General features: G+C 43.1%; 2 protein-coding genes and 2 long non-coding RNA genes across 7 annotated transcripts in view; 2 read left to right on the forward strand and 2 right to left on the reverse strand.

Annotated features, from left to right (window-relative positions):
• The window catches only part of KCNS3 (potassium voltage-gated channel modifier subfamily S member 3), a 466,063-nt gene that overhangs the window by 205,030 nt on the left and 238,149 nt on the right, over positions 1 to 22,884 (forward strand). The gene's annotated exons all lie outside the window — the stretch shown is intronic.
• LOC310840754 overlaps positions 1 to 22,884 on the reverse strand; it is a 190,788-nt gene that overhangs the window by 136,917 nt on the left and 30,987 nt on the right. The window lies entirely within an intron of this gene.
• Positions 1 to 22,884, forward strand: part of VSNL1 (visinin like 1) — a 107,482-nt gene that overhangs the window by 16,472 nt on the left and 68,126 nt on the right. The window lies entirely within an intron of this gene.
• LOC310840814 lies at positions 1,307 to 17,153 on the reverse strand. Its single transcript, XR_014562167.1, has 3 exons — positions 14,158 to 17,153; positions 5,063 to 5,236; positions 1,307 to 1,390 (listed from the first exon to the last, which is right to left on the reverse strand). It is a non-coding gene; the product is annotated as an uncharacterized lncRNA (long non-coding RNA).

A 22,884-nucleotide genomic window follows, 5' to 3' on the forward strand; every position in this document is an offset into this window, starting at 1 on the left:
CCAGTCCAATGAAGCTGATGTTGAAGAATCATTGCTTCAACACTGGGAATCTTTGCTTCTTCCAGTACACTGGCATTAGTTCACTTGTTTTCCTAAGTGATATGTAAAAATTTTCAGAGGCGAGGTTGATGGGATCTTTTGAGGCAGATGGAGGATTGCAGACTCAGAAATAAGTTGTCTTCATACTTGAATGGATTTAATCAGTAGATCAATCCATCAAATGTAATAAAATAAATAAATCTAAGAAATTTCTATTATTAATAATAAAAAAGTATACGAAACAGTTCTTATGCTGAGCTGTGCTTTAAAATAACAGGTCGAATGCTGCAATAAGAGCCACAGTGCTTTAGCTAGTAAATTTCCACATTCCCTCTTGTTACATATGCATGGCATCTTCCTAGGGGTTTTCAGGCTAAGCCGGCCACTTCTGTGAGGCTCTACGACAATCCTTTCTAACTCTGAATAAATTTGTTTAGCAAAATCGAAAGCCAGTTCAGGCTCTCTGTGTCTCTCTCAACATCTGAGTACATGCATAGATTTTAAAAGTGCGTCTGCATTCCTTGAAAAAACGTCCACCAATTTGCCTAGTACTTCAAGATGTCAAACTGTAGGTGGTGTCAGATGCTTGCTAGGCTACAGCTGAGAAAAGCACTGATCTGAATTAGGCACTGAATCTCTTGATTTTCTATTTTATGATTTTAAAGGACCAGCTGAGCCTGGGAGTATCCCCTTTTACCTGAATTGATTAGTTTGAAATAAATGCCATCCCTGAGGGTTACATTAGCCATTACACATTTGATCTGTGGTCCAGAGTGGAAGAGCCTTCATGGTTTTATTAAAATGATTATTGTAGGAACTGGAAGAGTGAGACCTACAAGTATCTTTCATAGCTGCCTAAGTAAGTTGAGGGGTGTGTGTGTAAAAATCATCCTGAGTCCTGAGTCAAACCTGGATTGGAACTATTCATAGTTCTCTTATGTAAGGAATACTTGGGAAAACATGAGAGTAATTCTTTAAACATTGCAAGGATCTCACACATTTTTGTTTTATAAAAATGAGCAACTGCCCTGAGTAGGATGAGGGGTACAAAATTATGATTAGAACTTCTGTGGGATCGGGAAAATTAATCTTCCTTTCTTGGGCAAGTTTCCTCAGTCTACACTGTCCTCCCTGGGCTGCTATTGCCCTCTGGGACCAAGACAAACTTCAGATGCATTTGAAGAAGTGTACATGCACACGAAAGCTCATACCAATACCAAACTTCGTTGGTCTCTAAGGTGCTACTAGAAAAAATAATTTTTTACTTATGCCCTGCCCATCTGTCTGGGTTTCCCCAGCCACTCAAGGAGATAAATAACTACATGACCTTTGTAGGCATCTGAAGGCAGCCCTGCATTGGGAAGCTAGAGAGAAAGAGAGAGATTTTATTAAGTTTTCAATTTTACGCCTCAAAATAAAAATCTTACATAGTACCATACATTCAGTGACTTCCTTCCCCTTCCATCGTTCAATTAGTTTATCCACCATTCCTGCATATTTTACCAAAACTGTTTTATTCAGTCCTGACGCTTTCCCGAGGAAAACTCGTGTTTGACCGCTGAATTGGAGCAAATGGCAGTCCAGGTTTTCTACGGAATACCATTTGCTCCAATTCAGCAATAAAATGCAGTGTTTCCTGGGGAAAGCGCTGAGAGGGGAAAGAGCCACACAAAAAGTGTGGTGCAAAAGGAAGTTCTCCTATCTTACATTGCTCAAGTGTTTATTATTCTGTTGAATTTACCTTAATGCTGCCAGCATTTTCAGCTGTGCATAATTATTTTCCATATACTCAGCAAAAAAGATATATTCCACTCCTCTTTAAATGCATGTTCTTCTTGCTCTCTTATTCTATACGTTACACCAGCTACGTCTGCAAATTCTGTCATCTTAAGTTGCCAATCCTCCTTACCTTGGACTTCCCTTACTTTCCATTTTGAGGCTAACAAAACTCAGGCTGCTGTTGTTGCATACATAAATACACCCCCCCCCCCGCCCGTCACCTGGGGACCTCTGTCTGAACGATTCCTAGCAAAAATACCTCCGGTCTTTTTGGGAAAGTTGTTTTAAACATTTTTTTTTTATCTTGTAAATCATTTCCCAATATTCTTTAACCTTTTTACATGCTCACCACATATGAAAAAAGTTCCCTCCCTGTATTGGGAAGCTTTTACGGTGGTACCTCGCGTTAAGAACTTAATTCGCTCTAGAGGTCCGTTCTTAACCTGAAACTGTTCTTAATTTGAGGTACCACTTTAGTTAATGGGGCCTCCCGCTGCCACTGCGCCACCGCCACACAGTTTCTGTTCTCATCCTGAAGCAAAGTTCTTAACCCAAGGTACTATTTCTGGGTTAGCAAAGTCTGTAACCTGCAGCATTTGTAACCCGAGGTACCACTGTAATGTGTGATGTTCTGTTGTGTTTTGGTATATTCTGTTGGAAGACACCCGGAGTGGCTAGGGCTACCCAATCGTATGTGTAAACAAATTTTTAGTAACCTAATCACATGTATTAGACTGTGGGTGTCAGCACATAGCATTTTTAAAAAAACGCTATCTTTATTTCCCTGGCTTTAAACTTTGATAGCTACCTTGATTTATATGAACTACTAGAGTAGCAGGAGGGTATTGATTTCTCTGTGGTGCTGCCCTCGATTTCTTTGGGGAGAAGTAAAACAAGAGCACTGATTTCCCCCAAAACAGCTCTCTATTGAGAAGTAACAACTTTACGTGTGCTCTCCCATTTTTCTCTGTGGAGGCGTGCGGGGAATGTGTTTCTGGTTCCCAAAAGGCAAGGCTTCTTTCAGGAACAAGGTAATAACTACTCTGGAAAGTGCTGTACTAAAAGGGTGGGGGGCAAGGGAGACTGTACAGAAATGCCTGAACTACAATGTGAGTTTCTTGGGCAGCAGATCACAGAAACAGACCTGGGAACTGCTCTCTGTTTATCCACCTAGCCGAATATTCTCCACGTTGACTGGCAGTGACCTTCCAGGACTTCTCGGACAGAGAGTCCATCCCTGCTATCAGATCCTTTTAACTGGACATGGCGGGAAGTGAACCTGGCCATGCAGAGTGTGTGCTATGTCCTTGAGCTATACTGCCTCTCCATATGGTCCACCATATGCAGTTCTACCCACAAGATTGCTTTCTAGTAGCTTTGCGGGTGCACCGTAGTCTAAACCACTGAGCCTCATGGGCTTGCCGATCAGAAGGTCGGTGGTTCAAATCCCCGCAGTGGGGTGAGCTCCCGTTGCTCGGTCCCAGCTCCTGCCAACCTAGCAATTTGAAAGCACACCAGTGCAAGTAGATAAATAGTTACCACTGTGGTGGGAAGGTAAATGGCGTTTTTGTGCGCTCTGGCTTCCATCATGGTCCTCTGTGCGCCAGTAGAGGTTTAGACGTGCTGGCCGCATGACCTGGAAAGCTGTCTGTGGACAATCACCGCCTCTCTCGGCCATAAAGCAAGATGAGCGCTGCAATTCCATAGTCGCCTTTGACTGGGCTTAACCGTCCAAGGGTCCTTGACCTTTTGGGATTTTTTAACCTTTATTCTGCGTAGAAAGGGACTCATTACCATTCCCAATAACACATTGTTCTGAGCAATGATGGAACAATTCAAATACCGTATTTTTCGCTCTATAAGACGCACCTAGTTTTTTGGAGGAGAAAAACAAGGGGAAAAAATATTCTGAATCCCAGAAGCCAGAACAGCGAGAGGAAGCCAGAACAGCGAGAGGAATCGCTGTGCAGCGATCCCTCTTGGTGTTCTGGCTTCTGGGATAGCTGTGCAGCCTGCATTCACTCCATAAGACGCACACACATTTCCCCTTACTTTTTAGGAAGGAAAAAGTGTGTCTTATAGAGCAAAAAATACGGTAAGTCAATAAAGGCAGCTGTAGGGCTCTTCAGTGTAGCCAAGGTTTGTGCTGCTTCGTGGTTAGCAAGGACAGAGTTTAACCACAAGTCCTGGTTCGAACAACACACTTAAGGGCTTATCCAGACTTCCTTTTGCACCACACTTTTTGTGTGGTTCTTTCCCTCCCAGTACTTTCCCCAGGAAACACTGCATTTTATCGCTGAATTGGAGCAAATGGTATTCCGTGGAAAACTTGGATGGCCATTTGCTCCAATTCAGTGGTCAAACATGAGTTTTCCTTGGGAAAGCGCCAGGACAAAAACAAACAAACCCCCAAAACCAAAATGCTCAGACATGGAGGTTTAAAGCCCAGACCTGTACCACGAAATGTGGTACAGAATTGGGTCAGGCAAAAAAGGGCCAAGAGGGAAGAAACCAGGCCAATATCTTTCACTGGCATGAGCTCCCGTAAGCTGTTATTAATCAAATGCTACATGACTTCCTTAAAGCTTTCAAAAAGGAGAGTAACAGCCAGCAAATCATCAGCACCAGCAGACCATTCTGCACTAGTAATTAATGCTGCAGAAGAGAAAAGCGATGGCCACGATCCAGATGACAGCACAACTAGTGCCACCCACCCATTGAAGCTTTGGGTTTCTGTTCCTTGGACAGCAGGACTTCAGCCAGAGCCGCTTTCGGAATTTGGACTAGCAGAGGGGATGATGCCCAGCAGAAAGAAAGAAAGAAAGAAAGAAAGAAAGAAAGAAAGAAAGAAATCAGCCCAAAGCTCTTGGGGTCCTGTAAAGTAGCATCCTGGATTATTGGAACTGGCGTTAAAATAAATAAAATACTATATTGCTAGACAACTGCAATCTGCATTTTACTCCCAAAAACATTCCAGAGGATTTAAAAAGCCAAATCAATTGCATCACGCAAATTAATTCCAAAGGGACTGTTCCAATCATAAACACGTCCCAGAATGTATGATTTTCAGACATGGATATGTGATTTTTTTACAAGATATGGGACATGCAAGGCTGAAATTATTTTAAACAGCGAAGAGTTTGATCTACTGCTGGAAGAAACCACTTGCATGTCTTTTGCTGAGAGTGAGAACGCAAGGAATTTTAATGCAAACCTTTTGCACTGTAAAACCCTGTAATCTAACCTCATATTTGGTGATTTTTCTTCTTCTTCCTGCGTCGTTGGGAAGGGTTGAGAAATGAGGATTGTCCGATATGCTTCGCTTACTCCTTTTGCAGCTGCTGCAGACACTCCAAGGTGTTTTCAATATGCCTGCTTTTTGCCTCATCGTTGTCCTTGCCTAATCTTCCAGGTTGTGCTGTAGATTAGAGGAAAAGAGTAGGGAAGAAATTTGATTCTGTTGGCATTTTAAAGACAAATCGACCCAATTCTCACTTTCTGAAACAATATGAGAAGCGAAACACAGCTATCTCTGAATTTTGATATGCAATTTTCCATCAGTGTGTGCAAAAATGCATATACTGGTATTAGTGGGAATAAAGTGCATGTATTAGTAAAAATAACATGCAAGAATATATTATATTTGGGGGAATTGCTTTGCAAAAGCATCCCTATTAGGTGCAACCGCATACACACATGCCTATATCAGGAGAAAATGCTAGTGCATTTTCATGAAGATTAAAAAATAATAATTCTCAATCTCTTGTGGAAGTGTGGAGAACCTAATTTAAAACGGAAAACATGGCAACAGAGAAACTGAAATTAACTGTTATGGTTTATATCTTGGATTCCTTGTATTCTTTCTTTTTGTTCTGTTTGTGTTTCTCTAAAACCAATAGAAAATATTTTAGAAAAGAAACTGAAATGGAAAGTTTTCAATTAGGTTGGGATCATATGAGCCAACCCCTAGGGGCTGAAGTCTTTTCTGTCTCCTGTCCCCCCGCCATAAAATATTTGAGGATTCTGTCCCTTCCAGTTGATGGGCATTGCCATTCTCCCCCCCCCCTTTAATATGTTGAATAATTGTTTAATGGTGCTAGATAGATAGATAGATAGATAGATAGATAGATAGATAGATAGATAGATGATAGATAGATATATAATGATTTTACAAATATAAAAGTATAAAAATCCAAATTACATTTCCATATTTAGAGATTTCTCCGAATTTTTGGACTTCTCACCTTCCCCTCTGTGGGTCCTATTCTACACCTTCTCAACTGCATATTATTTCATAATCCATATTATTGGATTATTAGACCCCTGCTAATGTTTTCATCTGTTTACAGTAGTCTCCTAGATAAATTATAATTTCCCCCCATTCTGAAGTTTTGGTCAGTTTTGCCATTTTGGCATAGTCCAACAGCTTGGTTTGCCATTCTTTTCAGGTAGGGACATTCTTTCCATCTCTGGGCTAGTAACATCGGCGTGGCTGTTGTCGTATACATCAAAAGTCTTTTATGTTCCTTTGGGATTTTGGTACCTACAATTCCTAATAAAAAAGCTTCTGTGTTGTTGTTTTACAAAGGTTGTTTAAAACATTTTTTTCAGTTCATTATATAGTGGTACCTCAGTTTACAAACTTAATCCGTTCCGGAAGTCCGTTCTTAAACCAAATCCGTTCTTAAACCGAGGCATGCTTTCCCTAATGAGGCCTCCCGCCGCCGGTGCACTTCCACCGTTCGTAAAGTTTGCAAACTGGAACACTATTTCCGATTTTGCGGTGTCCATAAACCGAATCATTCATAAACAGGACTGTTCTTAAACCGAGGCGCCACTGTATATCATTTCCAAGAATGCTTTTATTACCTTACACATCCACCACATATGGTAGAATATGCCTTCTTTCCCCTTACATTTCCAGCAGGTATTTGTACTTGTCTTATACACTGGCATTGGCATTCAAATGATGTGTGTGCCCTTGTGTCTTGTGATCAGTTGTGCAGGACAGTGCTTAACTGGGCCCCTCAATATTATATTCAAGATGGCCCCCCTGGTTGGGCTCTACTAGTAGATCTCTTGAGTGATTTGCAAGTATTTCTACCTCCTAATTGTCTAACAACAATAACAACTAACCATCATCCCCCCCCCCCCATTTCTTTTTCTGGAAAAGGACACATTAGAGCAATGTTTCCTAAGCTTGGGTCTCTAACTGCTTTTGGACTACAGTTCCCATCATTCCTGACCACTGGTCTTGCTAGCTAGGGATGATGGAAGTGCAGTCAGACCAGGATCGGTGTAACATGCTCAAACCGTCTTGCTCCTGTGAGCAACCTGGCTGCTGAATTCTGCACCAGCTGAAGTTTCCGAACCATCTTCAGAGGCAGCCCTATGTGTAACGCATTGCAGTAATCTAACCTGAGCATAGGCAACAGTAGTTAGGCTGTCCCTGTCCAGATAAGGGCATAGCTGGGCCACCAGCCGAAGCTGATGGAAGGCACTCCGGGCCGCTGAAGCCACCTGAGCCTCGAGCGACAGCAAAGGATCCAGGAGGACCCTCAAGCTATGAACCTGCTCCTTCAGAGGAAGTATAACCCCATCAAGAGCAGGTAATCTCCCACCCATCTGGTCTAGGGAACCACCCACTAACAGTGTCTTATCTGGATTGAGCTTCAGTTTGTTGGCTTTCATCCAGTTCATTACTGAGGCAAGGCACTGGTCCAGCACTTCCACTGCCTACAAGGCTGAAGTCTGCCCATCTCTGCTGTAGCTATGACCTTTGCTTCTTGAATTCCTTCCCTAGCACAAGAGAAGGTCAAAGCAGACTGGACTAGGAGAGCTCGGTCTTGATTTTCACCGGCAGCGTCTGGCTGCCACCTGTTCGCTCTTTCCTTAATAGCTCTGGGAAGTGGCCAGTTCTGGGCTTCCTGACACCATCATATGGATAGCCTAAAGCTCCAGATACAATTTTAGATAGAAATCATGTGTAGGCTGCTGGCATTGCCAATTCACTGGGCACTGATGCCCAGTGGGCTAGAAATGTTTTGTCTAGTAAGTGTATATTGCTTTCTTTTGCTGCTTCCTGGCCACAGGACACAATGGGTTGGATCCAATCCTAGTAGACACATTGAACTTAGTACACATGGCTAACTTAGGCCCATTAACTGCAGTAAGTCTACTCTAAGTAGGACTAGCATTGGCTACAGAGACATCACCTTGCCAACAAAGGTCCATATAGTTAAAGCTATGGTTTTCCCAGTAGTGATGTATGGAAGTGAGAGCTGGACCATAAAGAGGGCTGATCGCCGAAGAATTGATGCTTTTGAATTATGGTGCTGGAGGAGACTTTTGAGAGTCCCATGGACTGCAAGAAGATAAAACCTATCCATTCTTAAGGAAATCAGCCCTGAGTGCTCACTGGAAGAACAGATCGTGAAGCTGAGGCTCCAATACTTTGGCCACCTCATGAGAAGAGAAGACTCCCTGGAAAAGCCTCGAGGAGAAGGGGACGACAGAGGATGAGATGGTTGGACAGTGTTCTCGAAGCTACCAGCATGAGTTTGACCCAACTGCGGGAGGCAGTGGAAGACAGGAGTGCCTGGCGTGCTCTGGTCCATGGGGTCATGAAGAGTCGGACATGACTAAACAACAACAACAACACTGTTCAGAAGGAAAACCTTGATTCAGTCATCCATGAATTACCCATGTCTTCTTCAGCAAGTCCCATAAGGAATGAGATGCTTTATAAAGACGCAGATGTGCTAAAGATATTTCCTTCTCCTGCCCTCCACATGCCCCCTGGCAGATCTTTGTAGCCTTGGCAGTCAGACAGGCTGTCATGGTAAAATCTAAAAACTACCATTTCAGTCAAGATAATGTTCTGCACCCGCTTTATACTTTAGACCTGAGACAAGGATGCAAAGTCATCTCTCTTTTTTTTCTGGGAGGGGAGAATCTGTCTGAATAACACTTGCATGCTGTACGGGAAACCCTGACCCATTGAAATCAACGGGAGGTTCTGCTTGACCCATTGATTGGGGCTGCTTCCACTTATATCGCTAGTTCCCATTCATTTCAATGGAAATTGAGCACAGCTAATGTGATCTGGCTCTGGGCCCTTCTAGGAAATGTTTAATTGTGCTTTCTTTCATAATTACACAGTATAATTGTAGTGTTTCAGCCCATCTGTTTGCTTTTTCCAGTAAAAGCAAAAGGGTAGCAAGGATAGTCAGAAACATAGAAAGCTACTTTAGACCAAGTCAGAGCATGGGGTCCATCTGTCTCAGGGTTATCAACACTGATGGGCGGCAGGGTTTTTTTTTTTGGGGGGGGGCGTTTCCCCAGACCATCCTGGAGACATGAAGGATGGAACCTCAGATCTTCTGCATGAGCTCTGCCCCTAAGGAGGCCTACAAACTGAATAGGAGACACATGGATTCCTATTTCCTATGGAAATAGTGACTCAAAATATTATTTCTTCATGGTATCAAATACAGTGGTACCTCAGGTTACATACGCTTCAGGTTACAGACTCCGCTAACCCAGAAATAGTACCTCAGGTTAAGAACTTTGCTTCAGGATGAGAACAGAAATCGTGCTCCGGCGGCGCGGCAGCAGCAGGAGGCCCCATTAGCTAAAGTGGTTCTTCAGGTTAAGAACAGTTTGAGGTTAAGAACGGACCTCCGGAACGAATTAAGTACTTAACCCGAGGTACCACTGTAAATCAAAGAAATTTGTTTTGACTTGGCACTCATTTTTTATGGTAGAAATAAGGGCCACAGTAAAAATCCACCATCCTATTATCCTAGAGTTTGGAATGCATGGCACTGTATTTTTTTTTATGTACACACACACACACACTCACAGAAAATTTTATTGTGGTCCATAGACTCAAAATACACTACCTTAAAAAAAAAATTTACATTGTCTCTGTTGGGCGGGGTATAAATAAATTAATGATGATGATGATGATAATAATTCATTTTTGTATTATTCTTTTGTATTCATGGATGCATATTTCTACTTACCTTCACACTGATTTGAAGCCAGTTTGTGCCCTTCCTAAAAGGCTCCTGGGAGGCCGGAAGGACATTGCTGGAATAACTCTTGGGTTGGGACAACTGGCTAAAGTGTTTTAAAATGTTCAAATTTTGGTTCCTCTGTTTTGTTTTTGTTGGGTTGATGTTGGTGAAATGTTTAATTGGGGTTGGCGGTTATTTTAATTTGGGTATAAATGTAAACTGTTTATTATTGCTATTATTATTGTTGTTGTTGGTTTCTGTTGATTTATTGGTTGGTTTGTTTGGTTGTTGTTGTTGTTTTAACGTTTGATGCTTTGTTGTGTTGTAAGCCGTCCAGAGTGGCTGGGGAAACCCAGAAAGGTGGGTGGGATATAAATTAAACACTTATTATTGTATTATATATGACATCTGCTCTGTTCCTGTCTCTTTCTTCTGTAAACACTGGGAAATCATCTGAGGGAAAGAAGGAACAGAAGAAGAAACAGTAAAGAGAGAGGAATATGAACAAGAGGAAATGCTTTGTCTTCCTTCCAGTTGTGCAGGATAACTGATGGAATTAAGGGGCTGGGCAAAAGGCTTTGTGGGAAAAGTGGTTTTGAGGAAGGATTTGAAAGGAGAGAGAGAGAGACATGGTACCAGTTAAGTGTTTTGGAAAGGAACACATCTTGACATCAATGGGAGCACTAAAGGAGAGTAACTTAAAAGGAGGAGAAAACCATCTATCTATCTATCTGTCTATCTATCTATCTATCTATCTATCTATCTCTTAAGAGATTTATATATGGCCCTTAACAAAAGGGGGGCACAGGACAGGTTACACAACGTATGGTAATCTAAAAGCACAATAAACGGAAGCGTTAAACAATTCTTGTAAATTATGTACCATCATAGAATTGCAGAGTTGGAAGGGACCATGAGGGTCATCTAATTCATCCCTCTGCAATGCCCAAGGTGGGGCTCCAACCCACAACCCTGAGATTAAGGAGTCTCATGCTCTACTGACTGAACTATCCCAGCTGTTGTAAATAACTTGATTAAAACCCCCCCACCAAAATGGCTTAACCCATCGGGCACTAAAAGCCAAGCAAAGAAAGGTGGGTTTTCACCTGACATCTAAAAGAATATGGAGGGGAGGGGAGATGTCCTTCAATGGGGACACCTGCACTTCTGTTATGTACTGAGTTGAATAGGATCCAAAATGCAGCTGTCTGATTGGCCCTAGAACAATAGGATTCAGAATGCAGCAGTCTGATTGGTCCTAGAACAATAGGATCCAGAATACAGCAGTCTGATTGGTCCACAGGAGCCACCCAATCCAGCTCCAGGTGGAAGTGAATCCGCAACCTGATTGGCCTACAGGAGAATCCCGGAATTAGCCAATCAGGTGGGGCCCATTGTGTAAATAATGTATATAAAGCAGACATTCTGGTGGAACTTCCATTCCTCCTCACCACTATGAGCTGAATAAGAGCATGAAATCCACTCTCAACTCCGAGTATATTTCAACTTTGTGCCTCATCTAATGCAGGAACTACCAGGAGAGCCCCTTTTGATCTTAACACATGAAACATATGTCCGGCAGTGGCAAGCCCTATTGAGTCCCCCCTCCCCATGCATAGCTTATAGGCATGGAGAAGGGGACCGTGGACATCTTGGTATTGACCCACATATCTGCAGGAAAAGACTTTTTATGTATGCAACAATAGCCACACAGATGCCACTAGCCCAGAGATGGAAAGAAGAAACAGTCCCTACGAGAGAGGACCTAAGCTGATGGACTACACCAAAATGGCAAAACTGACTGGAAAGCTCAGGAACCAAGTGAATTTTTTTTTAAAAAAAAAGAATGGGAGACATTTATAATTTACATAGGAGACCACTGTAAACAGATGAAAACATGGTGGTTGTTGTTTAGTCGTTTAGTCATGTCCGACTCTTTGTGACCCCATAGACCAGAGCACGCCAGGCACTCCTGTCTTCCACTGCCTCCCGCAGTTTGGTCAAACTCATGCTGGTAGCTTTGAGAACACTGTCCCACCATCTCGTCCTCTGTCGTCCCCTTCTCCTTGTGCCCTCCATCTTTCCCAGCATCAGGGTCTTTTCCAGGGAGTCTTCTCTTCTCATGAGGTGGCCAAAGTATTGGAGCCTCAGCTTCAGGATCTGTCCTTCCAGTGAGCACTCAGGGCTGATTTCCTTCAGAATGGATAGGTTTGATCTTCTTGCAGTCCATGGGACTCTCAAGAGTCTCCTCCAGCACCATAATTCAAAGGAACAATTCTTCGGCGATCAGCCTTCTTTATGTTCCAGCTCTCACTTCCATACATCACTACTGGGAAAACCATAGCTTTAACTATACGGACCTTTGTTGGCAAGGTGATGTCTCTGCTTTTTAAGATGCTGTCTAGGTTATGATGAAAACATTAGGGTTTTAATATCACTTGTAATGTAACACGTAGAGTGGTACCTCGGTTCCAGAAGTCTGTTCTTAAACCGAATCCGTTTTTAAACCGAGGCATACTTTCCCTAATGAGGCCTCCCGCTGCCAGTGCCCTTCCACCATTCGGCTTCCGTTCTTAGACTGAGGTAAAGTTCGCAAACTGGGACACTATTTCCAGTTTTGCAGAGTTCGTAAACCGAATTGTTTGTAAGCAGGACTGTTCTTAAACCGAGGTACCACTGTATTATGGATAATATGGATGAATACAAAATATAGATTAGGAAATAATATGTAGCTGAAAATGTTCACATTAGGATACATGGAAGGGATGGGGGAAGTTGCGAGATTCAGAGAAATCTCTTTATACGGATATGAATTTGGTACTGCTATAAACTAATTTTTGTAAAATCAAATAAAGATGAATTTTTTAAAAAGACACACACATCTGCATTAGAAAGGCCCACACATGCATGGTTTCCCCAGTGCAGCTGTCCGCTCATCCATAGAGAACCCATGCAAGAAAAGAACTGAGCAGGGTGGTCTGGGGTTGAAGGCAAGAATGCAGGTGAAGGTGTAACAATTTGTGAGGATGGGCAAGGAGACTGGGGAAAACTGTAGAGATGGTTAACAATAAAGGCAAGGAACTTGTGCTCGGTGAAGGGATTTGAGGCAGGGTTGCAGGAGTGATGAAGGAAGTGCATAATCTTAGGTCCTGCTGCTTACATAGGTAAAGGTAAAGGGACCACTCACCATTAGGTCCAGTCATGGCCGACTCTGGGGTTGCTCCCTTTACTGACCAAGGGAGCCAGCGTACAGCTTCTGGGTCATGTGGCCAGCATGACTAAGCCGCTTCTGGCGAACCAGAGCAGCACACGGAAACACCGTTTACCTTCCCACCAGAGCGGTACCTATTTATCTACTTGCACTTTGACATGCTTTCGAATTGCTAGGTGGGCAGGAGCAGGGACCAAACAATGGGAGCTCACCCCGTTGCGGGGATTCGAACCGCCAACCTTCTGATCGGCAAGTCCTAGGCTCTGTGGTTTAACTCACAGCACCACCCTCGTCCCATACATACGTACATACATACTTACTTACTTACTTACTTACATACATACATACATACAAACAAATCCCTAAATAACTGTAGACCCCAGGATACGCAATTAAAAGCCTTCCCCTCCACAGCACCCAGGAAGGGCATTAAGTTCATCAACTGCAACCCTGTTAGTTTTGTCACCACCCTGGTGATTCTTGGTTTATGTTACCATGGCTGTGGGCTGTTTTCTTTTTCAAATAATTTTTATTTGATTTTACAAATATAGAATTATAACAATACAAAATGCATATCCATGTTTAGAGATTTCTCCGAATCTCTGTACTTCCCACCTTCCACTCCCTGGGTCCAAATGTCAGCTTTTTCGACTGCATATTATTCCATAATCCATGTTTTATATCACTCCATTTTATTCCTATGTTTGCTACATTGCAAGTGTTACTGCAAACCTGCTAATGTTTTCATCTGCTTACAGTGGTCTCTTAGGTAAATTATACATTTTTCCCATTCTTTATTGAAGTTTTGGTCGTCTTGGTTCCTGAGCTTTCCAGTCAGTTTTGCCATTTTGTCATAGTCCAGGGGTCAGCAACTTTTTCAGCAGGGGGCTGGTCCACTGTCCCTCAGACCTTGTGGGGGGCCGGACTATATTTTGAGGGGGGGGGGGAATGAACAAATTCCTATGCCCCACAAATAGCCCAGAGATGCATTTTAAATAAAAGGACACATTCTGCTCATGTAAAAACATGCTGATTCCCGGACCGTCCACGGGCCACATTGAGAAGGCGATTGGGCCGAATCCGGCCCCCGGACCTTAGTTTGCCTACCCATGGCATAGTCCAACAGCTTGGTTTGCCATTCCTCTCTGGTAGGGACTTTGTCTTCTTTCCATCTCTGGGCTAGTAAGATCCGTGTGGCTGTTGTCACATACATTGAAAGTCTTTTCTGCTACTTTGGAATATTTGTACCTACAATTCCTAATAAAAAAGCTTCTGGTTATTTTAAACATTTTTTTCAATTCATTTTATATCATTTCCCAGAATGATTTTATTACCTTACATGTCCACCACATATGATAAAAGTTGCCACCTTTTTCTTTAGATTTCCAGCAGATACTTGTACTTATCCTATACATTTTTGCTAACTTATTAGGAGTCAAATACCACCGGTATATCATTTTCATATAATTTACTTTCAGCGGGCAACATGCATGATGGTGGGCTTTTTCAGTAGATGTGCAAGTGTTGTGAACAGCCTCCATGCTGAAATAGTAGAGGCCGCATCAATATTGTCATTCTGCTGACTCTTGAAGGCACGCTTGTTTTGACAAGCGTTCCCCTGAACTTGAGCTTCCTGATCCAATTGTTTTGATTGCTCCTCCGTTTTAATTGCTGTGCTTTGTAACGGGCTAGTTTTATTGTCTATTTTAATCGTGGGTGCTTTGGATATTCTGATGGAGTTGTTTTTCATTGTGTGCTTTAATTATGTGTCAATATTTTATAACTGATGATACAATAATGCCATTTGGGCAAGTAAGCAGTACGCAGGTAAATCAATGATAACAATGATTCTGGTAGCAGTACAGTTCTAAGTAAAAGAGCAGAAGACTGGCTTCCTTTGTGTCCATTTCTAGAGTATCAGCAGTTTGGATTTAGAGACCTCCCCTCTTATTCCTCATAAAGTGAAATGTACAAGGATAGAACTGCATAGTAATGGTGGAGGTGAGAGAGAATCAGAATTTAATTTTTCTCTGTTTTATTTAATGCTGGTTTTAATGCATGTGTTGTTTATTTATTGATGTAAGTTACTCAGAGTTGTTTTTGTAAAAGAAAGCAACTATTAAGTCATTAACTAACATCGTCACCATCTACCACAGCAAGGATGACCCAGCCAAACTGGAAGAACTCTGAAGCCTCATTTATTTCAGGGGAAGAGATTTAAACATTCTTAATTCTCTAAACATTGCAATACACACACAACACTTGATTGTTTAAAAGAACCCCTCAAAGTGAATAACACAATAAAATTATCAGTAAAAGAAAGAAAGATAAAACAGCTCTTTAAATCATTCGAAACATAAAATCAACGATAAACAAAAAATGGATTAGAACAAAATACCCAAATTCTACACATCCAGGTCAGCTTGTATCAGTGGTACTGCTTTGAATATGACAAATTGAACCACTAAAGCTTTATTTATAAAGAGAAACATGGCCTGTAAGATATTATGTCACAGAATAGTGCCATGTTATTGTTGTATTTAAAATGTCTTTGCATGTCTTGTGTCATTTCCTGAATGGACATCTATACCAACGAGAAAAAGGCTCACAATACCTATTATTTATCCAGACCTGGAAAGCTGTAGAATATTTATGTGGCCCAAAGATGTATCTATTTCATTACTTACCCAACTTTTATTTCAACAAGTGGATTAACCAGAATAACTTTTTTTATTTTTTGCATGGCGTGCTTGGTTCAAGATATGTTATTAACGCCTACTGCAGCAATGAAAAAGAAACTCTATTCGTCTAATTTCAGTCTTTTTATTCATGAGACTGGCCCTTCCATCATAGCTTTTTTTCCATGCAGCACAACGTGCTCCTTTTTCCTTTCTCTTTTTGAAAAAGGCATTTCAGAGAGCTCCAGGGAGAAAGCAAGCAAGGACAATGGGAGCGTTGCTCATTGCTGAGGGGAAATCAAAGGAACAAGTTAAAATAAATCCTCGCCAGAGGCCTCCTGTGTACCATTTTCATTTTGATACAAACAGTTTTCTAGGTGAATAAGGAAGCCGTTCCTGAGAAAACAGATTGGGGGCTAATACATTGAGAAGTACAAAACCCTAGAGCTGATTTGCTCACTCCCGATTAGCAGGTACATGTGAACCCACGGCTTGCCCCATGATTCACATAATGTTTCGATACTTGTGGGCACCACAGGAAGCCATATTTGGCCCAGGCAGCCCTCAGTTAACCGTCAATTATCCCTCTAAGAGATCAAATCGGATTTGAGCTTTGACAGATCTATATTGGGTAGTGTTAGTATGATAGAATTGGAAAGGACCTGAGATGCAACCATTGCCAGATGTTGCAGGAAACCCACCACGATGGCATCCCTGATAGGTGTGGCCATCCATTCTTGGCTGAGAAAAACCTCCTAGGATGGGATTCAACTGTGCAAGGACTTCTTGCTTGCACAATGGGTCTTTCCCCCTATTCCTTCCCCTGTGTTCCCCCAAATTGACTGGAGAGGAGGTCAGGAGAACCCCTGCAACAGCAAACAGGTGGGGAAGAGAGGAGGAATCGTTCCATCTGGCAAGCCAAGTTGCTTTCGCTGATGGGAACTACAGTGGTACCTCGGGTTACATATGCCTCAGGTTACATGCACTTCAGGTTACAGACTCCGCTAACCCAAAATAGTACTTCGGGTTAAGAACTTTGCTTCAGGATGAGAACAGAAATTGTGCTCCGGCGGCGCGGCGGCAGCAGCAGCAGCAGGAGGCCCCATTAGCTAAAGTGGTACTTCAGGTTAAGAACAGTTTCAGGTTAAGAACTGACCTCTGGAACTCATTAAGTACTTAACCCGAGGTACCACTGTATCAGAAGAGCACAAAGTTGAATTCTTGCCCCAGTGAAGGAAAGTTCTCCACCTTCTGAGGCAGCCTGTTCTGCTGTTGAACAGCTTGTGCTATTGAGTTCTTCCTAAAATGTCAAGAAAGAGGACTCCTATCAATCCCCAGCATGTCTCAGTAGGCCTGGGAAGGAACCTTGTCTGAAATCTTGGAGTGTGTCCACTAGTCAGCATAGATAGTATTGATGGATCCATAGTCTCTCTTTGCAAGTTCCTCTATGCACAAAGATGGAAGGATCCTTTGTCACCAACAATGGAAGAATGGCTGTCAAAACTAACGGACTTAGTTGAGGTAGAGAAATCGACATGTTTAATCACAGAAAAGTCATTGTTAAAATTTGTTAAACATGGGAAATCTCCCATAGACTTTTTGCATGAAAAAAAGAGAAAGAAATAATGATATTTGGATTTGAGGATTGAAGATAATTTTTGTTTATAGAAAATGGCTTTTTTGGGTGTAATATTGGATTGCATGAAGTGAATAATGCTTTTATAAAGCGGACAGGTGAAGTTGTTTTCTGAATCTAATTTTTCTACCTTTCTCTTTTAACCTCTTTTCTACTCTTTTTAATTTCTTTCTTTTTCTCTCCCCTCCCCCCACCTTTGTGCTTTATTGTATCTAGATAAAAGTCTAGGTTTGGTTTTAAAATGGGGTGGTATGTTAAGTTTTGTATTTTTCTCTATAAATCTAAATAAAATTATTATTATTCTTATTAAAAAACGGATCCCAGGAGAGCCCACGCATTCATTTGTTCCTGGTAACCCATTGTTTAGCTTTATGTGGTGTGAACACCAGGCCTTTGAGAACCAAGGTGATCTAGCAGATAGCACATCTCACCTAGGACTGTCCCCCATTTATCAAAGAGGAATAATGATTAGGAGCAGTTCTGTAATTAGGACAAAACGATCGCAGAAAGCCTAAGTCACTTTGCTCATTAAAAGAACTGCTGTATGGAGGCTAGCTTAGTAATTACAAGGACAATGTTAAGTGAGTGGAAAATGCTGGCACTGCATAATGTCCCAAAGTCACTTGTTTAAATAGGAAGCTGCCTTATAAGGTAAAAGAACCCTGGACGGTTAAGTCCAGTCAAAGGCGACTATGGGGTTGTGGCGCTCATCTCTGCTTTCAGACTGAGGGAGCCGACGTTTGTCCACAGCATCTTTCCGGGTCATGCGGCCAGCATGACTAAACCACTTCTGGTGCAATGGAACACCATGACAGAAACCAGAGCGCATGGAAACGCTGTTTACCTTCCCGCCGCAGCGGTACCTATTTATCTACTTGCACTGGTGTGCTTTCAAACTGCTAGGTTGGCAGGAGCTGGGACAAAGCAACGGGAGCTCATTCCGTCACAGGGATTCGAGCCGTCGACCTTCCAATTGGCAAGTCCAAGAGGCTCAGTGGTTTAGACCACAGCGCCACCTGCATCCCTTATAACAGGCTTCCTCAACCTCGGCCCTCCAGATGTTTTGAGACCATCATCCCTGACCACTGGTCCTGCTAGCTAGGGATCATGGAAATTGTAGGCCAAAAACATCTGGAGGGGCGAGGTTGAGGAAGCCTGCCTTATAATGTCAGGCCATTAGTCTATCAAGCTCGTGGTTGTTTGCACTGACTCTCTAGGATTTGAGGCGGGCGTCTCTCCTACCTGCAGATGGCAGGGATGGCACCTGTGACTTTCTGCAGTCAAACATGCACCCCGATGCCAAGCATCACTGCTGGATCCTGGGAGGGGTGAGGCAGCAAGGAGCTTGGTGCAGGATTGGGTGGATGGACCAGTCACTCCTGACCAGCACTCAGAAAACAGACCAGCAACAAAATGTCGCAGCATTAATGCTTCTGGTTCACTGTTCTAGTCAGTCACCCATGCCCTCCATCCACAATAATTTATTCCATGCCCCTTCCAGTAGTTTTCCATCCCAGCAGCAGTCGGACAGCAGTCTGTGCTACTGAATATCTCATATCCTCATTGGGTTGTTTGGGGATTCCCCCTCCTGGATTTAAAGAGGTTCCCCCCCCAAGAGTTGGGTACTTCTTCAAACCTTGGGGTCTCCCAGGCTTGTTCCCAGTATACCTGAAGGAGCATCTCCACCCCCATTGTTCAGCCCGGACACTGAGGTCCAGCTCCGAGGGCCTTCTGGTGGTTCCCTCACTGCGAGAAATGAAGCTACAGGGAACCAGGCAGAGGGCCTTCTTGGTAGATGGCACCCATCCTGTGGAACACCCTCCCTTCAGATGTCAAGGAAATAAACAACTATCTGACTTCTAGAAGACATCTGAAGGCAGCCCTGTTTTTAATGGAAGTTTTTAATGTCTGATGTGCTATTGTGTTTTTAATATTCTGTTGGGAGCCGCCCAGAGAGGCTGGGGAAACCCAGCCAGATGGACCGGGTATAAATAATAAATTGTTGTTGTTGTTGTTGTTGTTGTTGTTGTTGTTGTTGTCGTCTCCTCATCGTCCATGAGTGATGGTGGTTTGGCTAGAAACAGAAGGAACAATTAGGTGTAGAGAAAACAACAAGGATCTCTGAGTCAACCATCATTCTTTGCCATATGAAGTTGTAAGTGTTGGGAGCCAATTTATATATTGCCAAGGAATATGAAAATAAGCTATGAAAGTGTACGTTGATACAACATATTTTTTGTGTCAGCCTCCTTTATGAGAGGAGAATCAAATACCCCATACTGGAGAGTCAGAAGGCCAACAATATAGTCTGCTAGGGACCCACAGATTCAGCCCTGTGGGGTCTTTAATATTCCTTTAACGTCTGTCGTCTTTAGCCTCCAATGAGTCTGGTACACACAGAGTGCTATGGATTTTGCTTGGTTGTTGATGCGAAGATCCAGCTTGTCTCCTGAGGAGCCCACAACATAAATAGAGTGGAACAACGTAGACCCTTGTGGGTTGAGGAAACATACAGACCAAGAGAAAGAGGTGCCCTACAAGCACCCTTCTCGTCTTTCTCTTAATGTTTTAATTTCAGTTTTGATAAGCTTTTTAATTGCAGGGTTTTCGAGCAAAAGGTGGTCTTGAAGGCTTGTCATGTGGGTCCAGTGTTGCTAAGCACTTGAGGCTGACTGGGCCCTAAAGCATAATGTGGACTTGCTGTCTCCTTGGATACCATTTTTTCCCCCTGCCCCTCTTTCTTCACACATGAAATATGCACTTCAGCTGAGGAGAGAAAATAGAGTTCTTGATACTTTTCCCCTGCAGCTATTTCTCAAATGCTGTGAGTTTATCTCTCACTTGCTTGACTGCCTATGCTAAATTCTACTTGGCGCCATTTCCCCATCGTTGTTGAATCTTATTTCTCCGAACATTTAAAGTCTGTCATTTGCCCACCCTCACTGGACCCAAGGAAGGGGAATTTGGCAAAGAGATGCTTCTCGTGGATGGAAGTAAACATAAGGTTAACTAATTCATACTCATGGTAGACTCATTGAAATCACTGGACTTCTTACTCGTAAACTAACTCATGTCCACTGATCTCTGTGGGCCTACTCTAAAAATGATGTAGTCAGATACAACCCATAACCAGATGAGACAGATTCTTGCCTGCTGGCACTCCCTGGCTGTCTTGGGCTTCACCCTCTAACCTGATGTGCCAGTTTTTCTTGTTTCAGATTCATTGAACTAATGGCTCTTAGGATTTGTTTTGGATTTCTTTTCTTTGCGTCACCACTATTTGGGTTTTGCTGTTTGTGCCACTTTTCCTTAGGACATCCCTATTTTCATTGGAGAAATGTTGGAGGGGTTGGAATTGTTGTTGTTGTTTAGTCGTTTAGTCGTGTCCAACTCTTTGTGACCCCATGGACCAGAGCACGCCAGGCCCTCCTGTCTTCCACTGCCTTCCGCAGTTTGGTCAAACTCATGCTGGTAGCTTTAAAACACTGCCCAACCATCTCGTCCACTGTCGTCCCCTTCTCCTTGTGCCCTCAATCTTTCCCAACATCAGGGGAAGATTCCTTTTCCAGGGAGTCTTCTTGCCATCTCATTTTTGACCACATCCAACTTACCAAGGTTCATGGTTCTTACATTCCAGGTTCCTATGCAATATTTTTCTTTACAGCATTGGACTTTCCTTTCACTTCCAGGCATATCCGCAACTGAGCAACCTTTCAGCTTTGGCCCAGCCGCTTCATCAGCTCTGAATCTACTTGTACTTGTCCTCCACTCTTCCTCAGTAGCATGCTGGATGCCTTCCGATCTGAGGGGCTCATCTTCCAGCGTCATAACTTTTTATATGTCTTTGTCCATGGAGTTTTCTTGGCAGGGAAACTGGAGTGGCTTGCCGGTTCCTGCTCCAGGTGGATCACATTTGGTCAAAACTGTCCACTATGACCTGTCCATCTTGGGTGCCCCTGCACAGCATAGCTCATAGCTTCTCTGAGTTATTCAAGCCCTTTCACCACGGCAGGGCAGTGATCCATGAAGGGGGGGGGGGTTGGAATAGCACATCCCTATTTCCATCGGAGAAATGTTGGAGGGGATGGAATAGGACGTCTCCATTTTCATTGGAGAAATGTTGGAGGATATGAGTTCCCCATTGCGGACAGTTGCCCTCCAACTCAAGGAGGGCAGCAGAGATAGCAACCCTGGGAGTAGGGGAGCTAGCATGCCATACTGAAGTGTTCTGCTTACTCATGAGTATAATACTTGAGTAGGGCTTTTTTTTATTGTGTCATGAAAAATAATTTGGTATGACTATAGCCTCATTGGTAGGTAGGCACTGAAAGTACATATTTTGGGTGCTTCGTGAAACCCTGGAGTGTTGGATCAGGAAATCCTGGCCTCAGATCCCATTTAATCATGAAAATCACCATGGCCTCTGGCATAAATACCCTACATTTAAAGAGTGCAGCTTCTCCTCACCCATGGGCGTAGCCAGGGGGGCAGGGAGGGGCAGCTGCCCCCCTAAATCAATAAAAATACATAGCAAACTGAGGTTCTGCCTGCCCCCCAACAAAAATCCTGGTTACGCCCATGTCCCCACCCCGCCAAAGAATCCTATGAACTGTAGTTTGTTATGGATGCTGAAAATTGTAGTTCTGTGAGGGGTAAACTATCTAATCCCAGATCCTAGGGGTATTTGGGGGAAATGTTTTAAATGGGTGGTGTGCTTTCAGATCCCTGGCCTTGAGTTCCCCCACCTCTGTTCTATAGCATGAATTTTGAGTTCTGAGTCACGTTTTCTGCAGAAAGGTCCTGTAATTTATCTAATCGAGAAAATGATTCCCTGCCATCGCATATCCTACCATTTCCAGCTTGTGGCCACACGGTGCTTTTAGTTTTGTAGAGGATATGCCAAGTCGTATAAGACTATAGAGTAGCTATGAAATAATAATGAACTTCTTTTATTGGGAACACAAAGTATTTTTGCTTTGTTTACGCAGAGATAGATCACTTTGAATTGGATGCTTTCTGATCTCTCAGCATTCTTCATCGCCAACAGCTTCTTGTTAGAAAACATGCTCTTCCTAAGAATTTTACTCTCCCATACACAGTTTTAAAGTAACGTGGTATCTCAGGAGTCATATTAGTGTTAGGGATGCAGGTGGTGCTGTGGTCTAAACCAGAGCCTCTTTGGCTTGCCGATCTAAAGGGTCCTGAAGGTAATGGGAAGAAGAGGAGAGGAGGAGGAGGAGGAGGAGGAGGAAGAGTTTGGACTTGATATCCCGCCTTTCACTCCCCTTAAGAAGTCTCAAAGTGGCTAACAATCTCCTTTTCCTTCCTCCCCAACAAACACTCTGTGAGGTGAGTGAGGCTGAGAGACTTCAGAGAAGTGTGACTAGCCCAAGGTCACCCAGCAGCTGCATGTGGAGGAGTGAGGAAGCGAACCTGGTTCACCAGATTACGAGTCCACTGCTCTTAACCACTATACCACAATGGCTCTCCCTTTATATGAGGCCCTTTATATGTCCAGTT

This window comes from Podarcis gaigeae, assembly GCF_964106915.1.
Source record: "Podarcis gaigeae genome assembly, chromosome: 3".
Taxonomy (NCBI): domain Eukaryota; kingdom Metazoa; phylum Chordata; class Lepidosauria; order Squamata; family Lacertidae; genus Podarcis; species Podarcis gaigeae.